The sequence below is a fragment of the Triticum aestivum genome, chromosome 2B (assembly GCF_018294505.1).
Source record: "Triticum aestivum cultivar Chinese Spring chromosome 2B, IWGSC CS RefSeq v2.1, whole genome shotgun sequence".
Classification (NCBI taxonomy): domain Eukaryota; kingdom Viridiplantae; phylum Streptophyta; class Magnoliopsida; order Poales; family Poaceae; genus Triticum; species Triticum aestivum.
This window is the reverse complement of record NC_057798.1, coordinates 596,506,294-596,515,981: the sequence shown is the minus strand read 5'-3', so window position 1 is coordinate 596,515,981 and position 9,688 is coordinate 596,506,294.

Here is a 9,688-nt window from a genome sequence, read left to right as displayed (position 1 = left end):
GTCAGCAGAAAGGTTTGGGTGGTCCTTGCGAAGATCTTCTTCTCGCTCCCAGGTGGCTTCCTCCTCGGTATGATGGCTCCACTGAACTTTGCAAAACTTGATAACCTTGCTGCGAGTAACTCAACTAGAAAACTCAAGAATCTTGACTGGCTTATCTTCATAAGTAAGATCACTATCCAACTGAATTGCTTCCAGTGGCAATGTATCCCTCTGAGGAATGTCGGCCATCTCTGCGTGGCACTTCTTCAACTGGGAAACGTGAAACACGTCATGAACTCCTGACAATCCTTCGGGCAATTCCAACTTGTACGCAACTTCTCCCATGCGTTCCAAAACTCTATATTGTCCCACAAAACGTGGTGCTAGATTTCCCTTAACTCCAAAACGTTTAACTCCTTGAAGTAGGGACACACGAAGATATGCTCTGTCTCCGACTTTGTAAGCTACCTCCTTGCGTTTAATATCTGCATAACTCTTCTGCCTGGACTGGGCTACCTTGAGTCATCTCGAATTAACTTAACCTTCTCCTCAGACTCTCTGATTAAGTCTGATCCAAACAACTGTCGATCTCCAACTTCATCCCACGATAACGGTATCCTGCACCTCCTTCTGTATAAAGCTTCGAAAAGGGCCATCTTCAAACTGGCTTGATAATTGTTGTTATAAGAGAACTCTGCATAGGGCAAATTGTCATCCCAACTAGATCCATAATCTAGCGCACAAGCTCTCAACATGTCCTCCAGAATCTGATTGACTCTATCAGTCTGTCCATCTGTCTGTGGATGAAAAGATGTACTGAACTCTAGCCTGGCACCCAAAGTTTCATGCAACTAATTCCAAAACTTTGAAGTAAACTGTGTTCCTCTATCTGATACAATGGTCCTCGGAACTCCATGCAGACATACGATCCTAGTCACGTATATCTTTGCCAACTTAGCACTCGTATAAGTGGTCTTCACAGGGATGGAATGGGCTACTTTCGTCAAATGATCAACTATAACCCAGATAGAGTCATAGCCTGAACGAGTCCTAGGTAATCCAGTGATAAAATCCATGCCAAGTTTGTCCCACTTCCATCGGGTATCAGCAACGGCTGTAGCAATCCTGCTGGTTTCTGATGCTCTGCCTTAACTCTCTGACATACATCACATATTGCTACATATTCGGCAATATCCTTCTTCATTCCTGTCCACCAGAAACTTTCCTTCAAATCCAGATACATCTTGGTGTTTCCTGGGTGAATCGAGTAAGGCGAATCATGAGCCTCCTGAAGAATCAACTTCGTGATCTCAGGGTCATTAGGCACATAAATACGATCCTCAAACCATAAGATGTCGTGCTCATCCTCATGAAATCCTTTAGCCTTTCCTTTACTCATCCTTTACTTTCTCACAGCAATTTCCTTGTCCGCCTTCTGGGCTTCCCTGATCTTACCCAACAAAGTGGACTGAATTTCCAGTGCTGCAACATAACCTCTCGGAACTATCTCCAAGCATAGCTCTCGAAGGTCATCTGTGATCTCCTTAGGTAATCCTCCTCTTATGAGCGTGTTAACATAACTCTTGTGGCTCAACACATCTTCTACGACATCGGCTTTTCCTAGATGATAATGCAATCTCATGTCATAGTCCTTTATGAGCTCCAACCATCTCCTTTGCCTGAGGTTCCACTACTTCCGCGTGAAGATGTATTTCAAACTCTTATGATCCATGTAAACATCACAACGGTTTTTGATGAGAAAGTGTCTCCATGTCTTGAGCGCATGCACTACGACTGCTAACTCTAAATCATGTGTAGCATAGTTCAACTCGTGAGGTCGAAGATGTTGTGAGGCATATGAAACGACTCTTCCTTCCTGCATAAGCACTCCTCCAAGTCCTCGATGTGAAGCGTCGCAATACACTTGGAAATCCTTGCGTTGGTCTGGGAGAATCAGCACTGGGTTTGTAACCAAACGTTTCTTCAACTCCTGAAAACTGGCCTCACAATCCTCAGTCCATTTAAACTTGGTATCCTTCTTCAATAACTCCGTCATGGGCTTCACAATCTTCGAAAAATTCTTAATAAATCTCCGGTAATAACCTGCGAGTCCAAGAAAACTTCTGATCTCTCCCACTAAGGTGGGTGCCAACCATTTAGTGACAGACAACCTTGGTAGGGTCTACTGCTATTCCTTCTCTGGATATAACATGTCCGATAAATCCAACTTCCTTCAACCAAAACTCACATTTGCTGAACTTGGCATAAAATTAATGTTCCCTGAGCTTCGCGAGAACCAAACACAAATGCTCCTTATGCTCTTCTTCATTCTTCGAGTAGACCAATATGTCATCAATGAACACCACAATGAACTTATCCAAAAGCTCCATGAAAACGTTGTTCATCATACTCATGAAATAGGCAGGGGCATTAGTCAAACCAAATGACATAACTGTATACTCATATAGCCCATACCTCATTGTAAAAGTTGTCTTAGGTATATCCTGCTCTCGGATCTTCAACTGGTGATAACCTGATCGAAGATCGATCTTGGAGAAAACTTTAGATCCTTGCAACTGGTCAAACAAATCATTGATCATTGGCAGAGGGTATTTGTTCTTGATCGTCACCTCATTCAGCGCATGATAATCAACAACCATCCTCAAAGATCCATCCTTCTTCTTAACTAGAAGCACTGGGGCTCCCCAAGGTGATGAACTTGGTCGAATGTAACCTTTCTCCAGTAACTCCTTTATCTGCTTCTTAATTTCCTCCAAATCCATTGTGGGCATCCGATACAGTCTCTTTGATATTGGTCTGGTGCCTGGCAATAACTCAATCAAAAACTCAATGTCTTGATCTGGTGGCATGCCTGGTAACTCCTCCATAAATACGTTGGGATAATCCTTCACCACCGGTACTTCCTCCCGAACAACTCCTGATAAGGAATTCACCTGAGTCCTCCTCGGCGCTTGCCTAGACACATACTTGATCCTCTTTCCTTTCGGGGTGGTGAGAAGAATTGATTTACTGGCGCAATCGATGTATCCCTCAAACTTGGATAGCCAATCCATGCCTAGTATCACATCCAATCCTTGTGACTCCAGAACAATCAGGTCGGTGGTGAAAACATGTCTACCTATGGTTACTGGGAACTGATAGCATCCCCTAGCCATATACTCCACTCCCGGGGAACTTACTAACATAGGTGTCTTTAGGGCTACTGTTGGCAACTTATACTTATCCACAAATCCCCTTGATATGAATGAATGAGATGCACCAGTATCGAAAAGAACAAGTGCTGTAAATGCGTTAATCAAAAACTTACCGATAACTGGGTTGATCCTCAATCTCCTCCACACTGACGTGGTTCACCTGACCTTTGGTGAAGGGGTTGGGCTTCTTTGCAGAACCTCCAGTTCCATTTCCATTATTGGCTTCAGGATAATCATTGGCATAATGTCCAGTCTTCTGGCACTTGAAACAAGTAATGTGGCTCAGATCCCTCTTGGCTGGTGTTGTGGTGTTGGAACGGTTCTGACTGCTGCTTCCTCCATTCCCATTGCCATTCTTGGGGCCACTGTGGTTGTGCGAACTTCCTCCATTATGCGTATGTCCTCCATGGTTACGGCCTCCATGGTTATGAGTATGTCCTCCCAAGTATGGGGAATAGCGGGGCTCTTGTTGAGCTCCAGAAGTGTACCTCCTATGTCCATACTTCCTCTTGCGATTGTCAATCTGTTGCTGCTTGCCTTTTATCATGAGGGCCCTGTCTACCAACTCCTGGTAGTTGTTGAAGGTGGCCACCATGAACTGCATACTCAGCTCATCATTGAGTCCCTCAAGAAACTTCTCTTGCTTTGCGACATCTGTGGCCACAACATCTGGGGCATAGCGTGCTAACTTGCTAAACTCACGCACATACTATCCCACTGTACGACCTCCTTGGCGCAAGTTGCGAAACTCGCGCTCCTTCATGCTCATAGCTCCAGCTGAAACATGGGTGGAGCAGAAAGCCTACTGGAATTGATCCCATGTAACTGTATCAATGGGGTAAGTGGTGGTGAAGTTCTCCCACCAAGATGTTGCGGGTCCATCAAGCTGATGTGCGGCAAAGCACACTCTCTCCGCATTAGTGCATCCTGTAGTGGTTAGCTCTCTTCCAATCTTGCGGAGCCAATCATCTGCAACAATCGGCTCGATGCTGCTAGAGAACACTGGCAGATTCAACCTCAGAAAATGGGCTAGGTTGTCAACAGGGGGTGGTGGCGGTGGGTTGTTGTTGTTGTTGCCTTGGTTCTGGTTCCGAACTAGCATCTGCATCAAGGCATTCTGCTGCTGGATCAACTGAGTGAGCTCCGGTGGGAACACAAACCCATTGTCACGTCTCGGAGGCATCTGATGGGTTAGAATGGGTGAGAAATCAGAATAGAATAAGGTATATGAGAGATTCACTACCCATATGCTCATGAGACAAACACAAACAATTCACTTCATTCAATATCACACACGGTTCACACAAAGGATCTAAACTACGATTACAAACTCGATTGTTGCTAACTACTTGGAAGAATACTACTAGTAACATGGTGGTCGTCTAGAAATTTTGATCATAAGAAGACTCCATGATATCTGCTCTAGCTTTGTCAACATAGTCGTCATCACTATCCTCATTTTGATCACTGTCCATGTCGGTGTCGTCAAAGATGATGTAGTCCTCCAAACGGATCTCCTTTGCTGGTTCTCGCTTATGGTTCTCCACTGGTAGTCCTAGCTTCCTCTTCAGATCATCATGCTTCTCCATTAGTACGACAATTTCTTCCTCATATCCATCGCGTGTGAACTTGAGTTCCTCTTCTAGCTCGATATTCTTCTTCATCAGCTTCTGGATCTTCTTCATGTTGAAGCACAGTTAATTCTCTTGTCGAGGAATGTGATCACACATCTCTTGAATGTATGCTGCAATTGATCCATCCTTCCCGGTACGAATCATCTCCCATTCTTCGTCTCGGCGACCACATATTTGGTAGATAGTGTTTTCTAGCTCCTTGTGATACACCTCACATATGCGTCCAAAGGTGATATGGGCTGCCATGCTCTTTCCCAAACTCCAGCTTGGTGCATCCAGGTAGATATCAATAGGCTCCATTGTTGGCGCGAACGTCCTCCCAGGTACCCAGACTTCGATCTTTGTGCGCTCCTCTTCTGATACAGTTGCAGAGAAAGTCCCAGTGAAGCTTGGTAGTCCGATGTTCGGGTATTTAGTGACTTCCTTCAAGTGTCGTCCGAAAGGGGTGTCGTCATCCGGCTGAGTAAACTTGTTCCTGGAGTCCGCCATCTATAGAGTAGAAGTAGAGGAGAATTAGAATTGAGCAAAGAAGAGAAATCCTATGGCTTATTCTAGTGGTCGCGTCCTACAGTCAACGTGTGCTCTAATACCATCTTGTAGCGACCACGATCCCAATGGACCGAAGTCTCTGTGCTTAAGTGTCATCCCTGGATCGGTAATGCTGACACACACAACACTCAAGGAATTATAACAGAGTTCAATCACACATGTATTACATCGAGTCCTCATAAAGAGTATTACACAAAAATATCATGGCCGAAGGCCATCTAAACTAAATAACTGCGGATGCTTCAAAGGTAAATGGGTCCATCAACTCCAACGGCATAGCTGAGTGCAAGACAACAACCTATCGCACCTTATTCATCGTCTGAGTAGTCTGCAACATGAGATGTTGCAGCCATGTAGGTCAGCACATCGAATATGCTGGCAGAGTTACACTGTAAAGCAATGAATGCAAGAACTATATCTACATGCAATATTTGGCTGGTGGAGGCTATAAGTTTATTTTTTGCATAAAGCTAGTTTTTCCCTACAACAAAGGAATAAATTCAATTAACTACTCCCAAGTTGAACCAATATTTGAGAACGTTCCCCCAACTCAAAATCCCAATTAAGCAAGTATCATCATTAATCCCAAATCAATTAATTTAAAGAGTGATGAGATCAACAATAATATCCAATTCTAGATACTCAAGATGTCCATAACCGGGGACACGGCTAACCATGATTAGTTTACACACTCCGCAAAGGTTGCGCACTTTTCCCCACAAGACTCGGCCGCATCCATGATCGGAAGATGGAGATGTAGTCTTTCTGAAGCATTAACTCTCTACTCCGGGCAGACTGGTACACCTACTTTCCCTCTACATCTGCTAGTCCACCTCTTCGAGAGCTCATACAACTTACTCAACTATGCCAGAGCCCATAATGGCTTGTGGCTGGACACGGAAGTTTATAGGCATGAAATATCATATGATCCCTTTTAGCCTGGGTGGTGAACCGAGAAAAAATCACACGGGTACCCCGAGATTTCCCTTAATGGACAACACTGGGTTCCCCAGGTGCCCCAACCAACCCACCCATATGTGTATTAAAATTGCCACCTTAATGTTATCCAAGATTAATAACTCTCATAACTTCCATGTGAATCACGATCCAATCCCCGTCTACGAGCATGGCTAAGCAATAATAAAGCATAACGTATATACCCGGGGTGATCAAAAGGTATTAGGTTCCTACCTCAATTACTACAACCAAACCACATGTACCCAATCCTACTCATGCAAATATTTGAGGGGCAATACTAATGCATAGTAAAAACTGGGTATTGAAGAGTATGATCAAAGTTTAATTTGCCTTGCTAATGATCTGCAAACTCTAGAGATTCGTAGTAACAAGCTTCGCACTCCGGGTAATCTAGCATAGACAAATAGTAGCATACATAAGCAATCACTCAACGAGAAACTCGAGAAAAGATCCAAATCAAACACGAAACAAGCAAACGTCTAAACTAAACAGAAAACAAAACCTAACATCATTATTTTCATGTGGATTAGATCTTAATAGTAGGTCCATGTGATTAGCTACAATACGCAAAAAGAAACAACTCAAATGGAGTAACCAAACTCAAGATACGAACGAAACAAGATTGTTTACTAATCTATACGAAACTCAATTTTTAAAGTGTCAAAATCATGTTCAAGTTGGTTAACTTGAAAGAAGAGATCGTAACGAAGATTTTGGTGCTGGTTTCATCTAATTTGGACAAATGAGCAAAAAGTTATGCTAGTTTTAAGATAAGGGGCTAAATCACGAGAAAACTATTCGCGGATAGGTCCCTGGCCGAAAATAAAACTAAAAAGAAAAATCTACCGCGCGAATGTTCGTTAACAGAACTAAACAAATGAAAACCGTTCGCTAACCGATCTAAATGAACGAACGTTCGTTAACTAAACCAACCTAATAATAAAACCGATCTAATCTAATAAACTAACTAAACCGCGATAAACCGAAGGACCGAGCGGTTCTTATCGGTCAATGGGGTGACGTCAAACGGTGGGGCGGCGGGATCCGGCGGGCGGCAGCGAGGCGAGGCGGCAGCGGACAGCGAGCGGCGGCGGCGGCGAGCGGCTTACGGAAGCAGTAGCGGCGCAGGCCGGCGGCGCTAGCAGGCGGTGGCGGTGGGTGCCGCAGGCGGCGGGGCGAGGTGAGAAGGCGAGGGGTGGCGGCATCGGCTATATAAAGGGGACCTCGGGGGGTTCCTGACTTGGGTGAGGGGTCGGCGGCTGCGGGGCGGCCCCAGACTACGACGAGTCCTGCTCGGGCACGATTTCGTCGTGGGGAAGGCAGCGGCGCTCGCATGGGCCGGCTGGGCTTCGGCCCAGTTGGTCCGGAACTTTTTTTTAAAATAATTTTGCCGTAGAGAAAAATCCTAATAAAATCTAAAAGAAAAACGAAAATTTCAAGAAACAATTTTCATCGTCCAAACCTAATATTTAGGACAAGATGAACATTTTTCTAGACTAAAATGTAATTTTCAAAAAATGCATGTTTTCTCTAATTCAAATAAAATACAAATAAAATAATAATTTGATTTTAAATTTTCTTCTCCAATATTTCTCTTCTGTTGAAAAAGTTATATTATCTTCTCTCATTTATATTTATTACTAGAAATAACTGGAGAAAAAAAGATATATAAATCAAATTGATCCTCTTTACAAATTTGAAATAAATTCAAATATGATTTTTTGTGAAACCTCCAACTCTCTCCTTGGGTCCTTGATTTGTTTAAGATTTCTAGGATCACAACTAAAATGCAAAAATAATTATGATATGCATATGATGATCTATGTATAACATCCAAATTGAAAAATTGGGATGTTATAGGGGGGCCACCCACTGTCCACGAGGGTGAAGGGCGCGCCCTACCCCATGGGCGCGCCCCCTGCCTCGTGGGCCACCTGGCAACCCCCCCGATGCCCATCTTCTGCTATATGGTGTCTTTTGCCCTGGAAAAAATCATAAGGAAGCTTTCGGGATGAAGCACCACTGTCTCGAGGTGGAACCTTGGCGGAACCAATCTAGGGCTCCGGCGGAGCTGTTCTGCCGGGGAAACATCCCTCCGGGAGGGGGAAATCATTGACATCATCATCACCATCGATCCTCTCATCAAGAGTGTTTCAATCTCCATCAACATATTCACCAGCACCATCTCCTCTCAAACCCTAGTTCATCTCTTGTATCCGATCTTTATCTCAAAACCTCATATTGGTACCTGTGGGTTGCTAGTAGTGTTGATTACTCCTTGTAGTTGATGCTAGTTGGTTTATTCGGTGGAAGATTATATGTTCAGATCCTTTATGCATATTAATACCCCTCTAATTATGAACATGAATATGATTTATGAGTAGTTACATTTGTTCCCGAGGACATGGGAGAAGTCTTGTTATAAGTAGTCATGTGAATTTGGTATTCGTTCGATATTTTGATGAGATGTATGTTGTCTCTCCTCTAGTGGTGTTATGTGAACGTTGACTACATGAAACTTCACCATTGTTTGGGCCTAGGGGAAGGCATAGGGAAGTAATAAGTATATGATGGGTTGCTAGAGTGACAGAAGCTTAAACCCTAGTTTATGCATTACTTCGTAAGGGGCTGATTTGGATCCATATGTTTCATGCTATGGTTAGGTTTACCTTAATTCTTATTTAGTAGTTGTAGATGCTTGCGAGAGGGGTTAATCAGAGGTGGGATGCTTGTCCAAGGAAGGGAAGTACCCAAACACCGGTCCACCGACATATCAAATTATCAAAGTAACGAACGCGAACCATATGAACATGATGAAAACTAGCTTGACGATAATTCCCATGTGTCCTCGGGAGCACCTTGCTTTATATAAGAGTTTTTTGAGGCTTGTCCTTTGCTACAAAAAGGATTGGGCCACCTTGCTGCACCTTAGTTACTTTTGTTACTTTTTACCCGTTATGAATTATCTTATCACAAAACTATCTGTTACCGATAATTTCAGTGCTCGCAGAGAATACCTTACTGAAAACCGCTTGTCATTTCCTTCTGCTCCTCATTGGGTTCGACACTCTTACTTATCGAAAGGACTACGATAGATCCCCTATACCTGTGGGTCATCAAGACTCTTTTCTGGCGCCGTTGCCGGGGAGTGAAGCGCCTTTGGTAAGTGGAATTTGGTAAGGAAACATTTATATAGTGTGCTGAAATTTACTGTCACTTGTTACTATGGAAAATAATCCTTTGAGGGGCTTGTTTGGGGTATCTTCACCCTGAATAGAAGAGCAAAGAGTTGCCCGTCAACCTATCGAACCTACTGAAAATCTTTACTTTGAA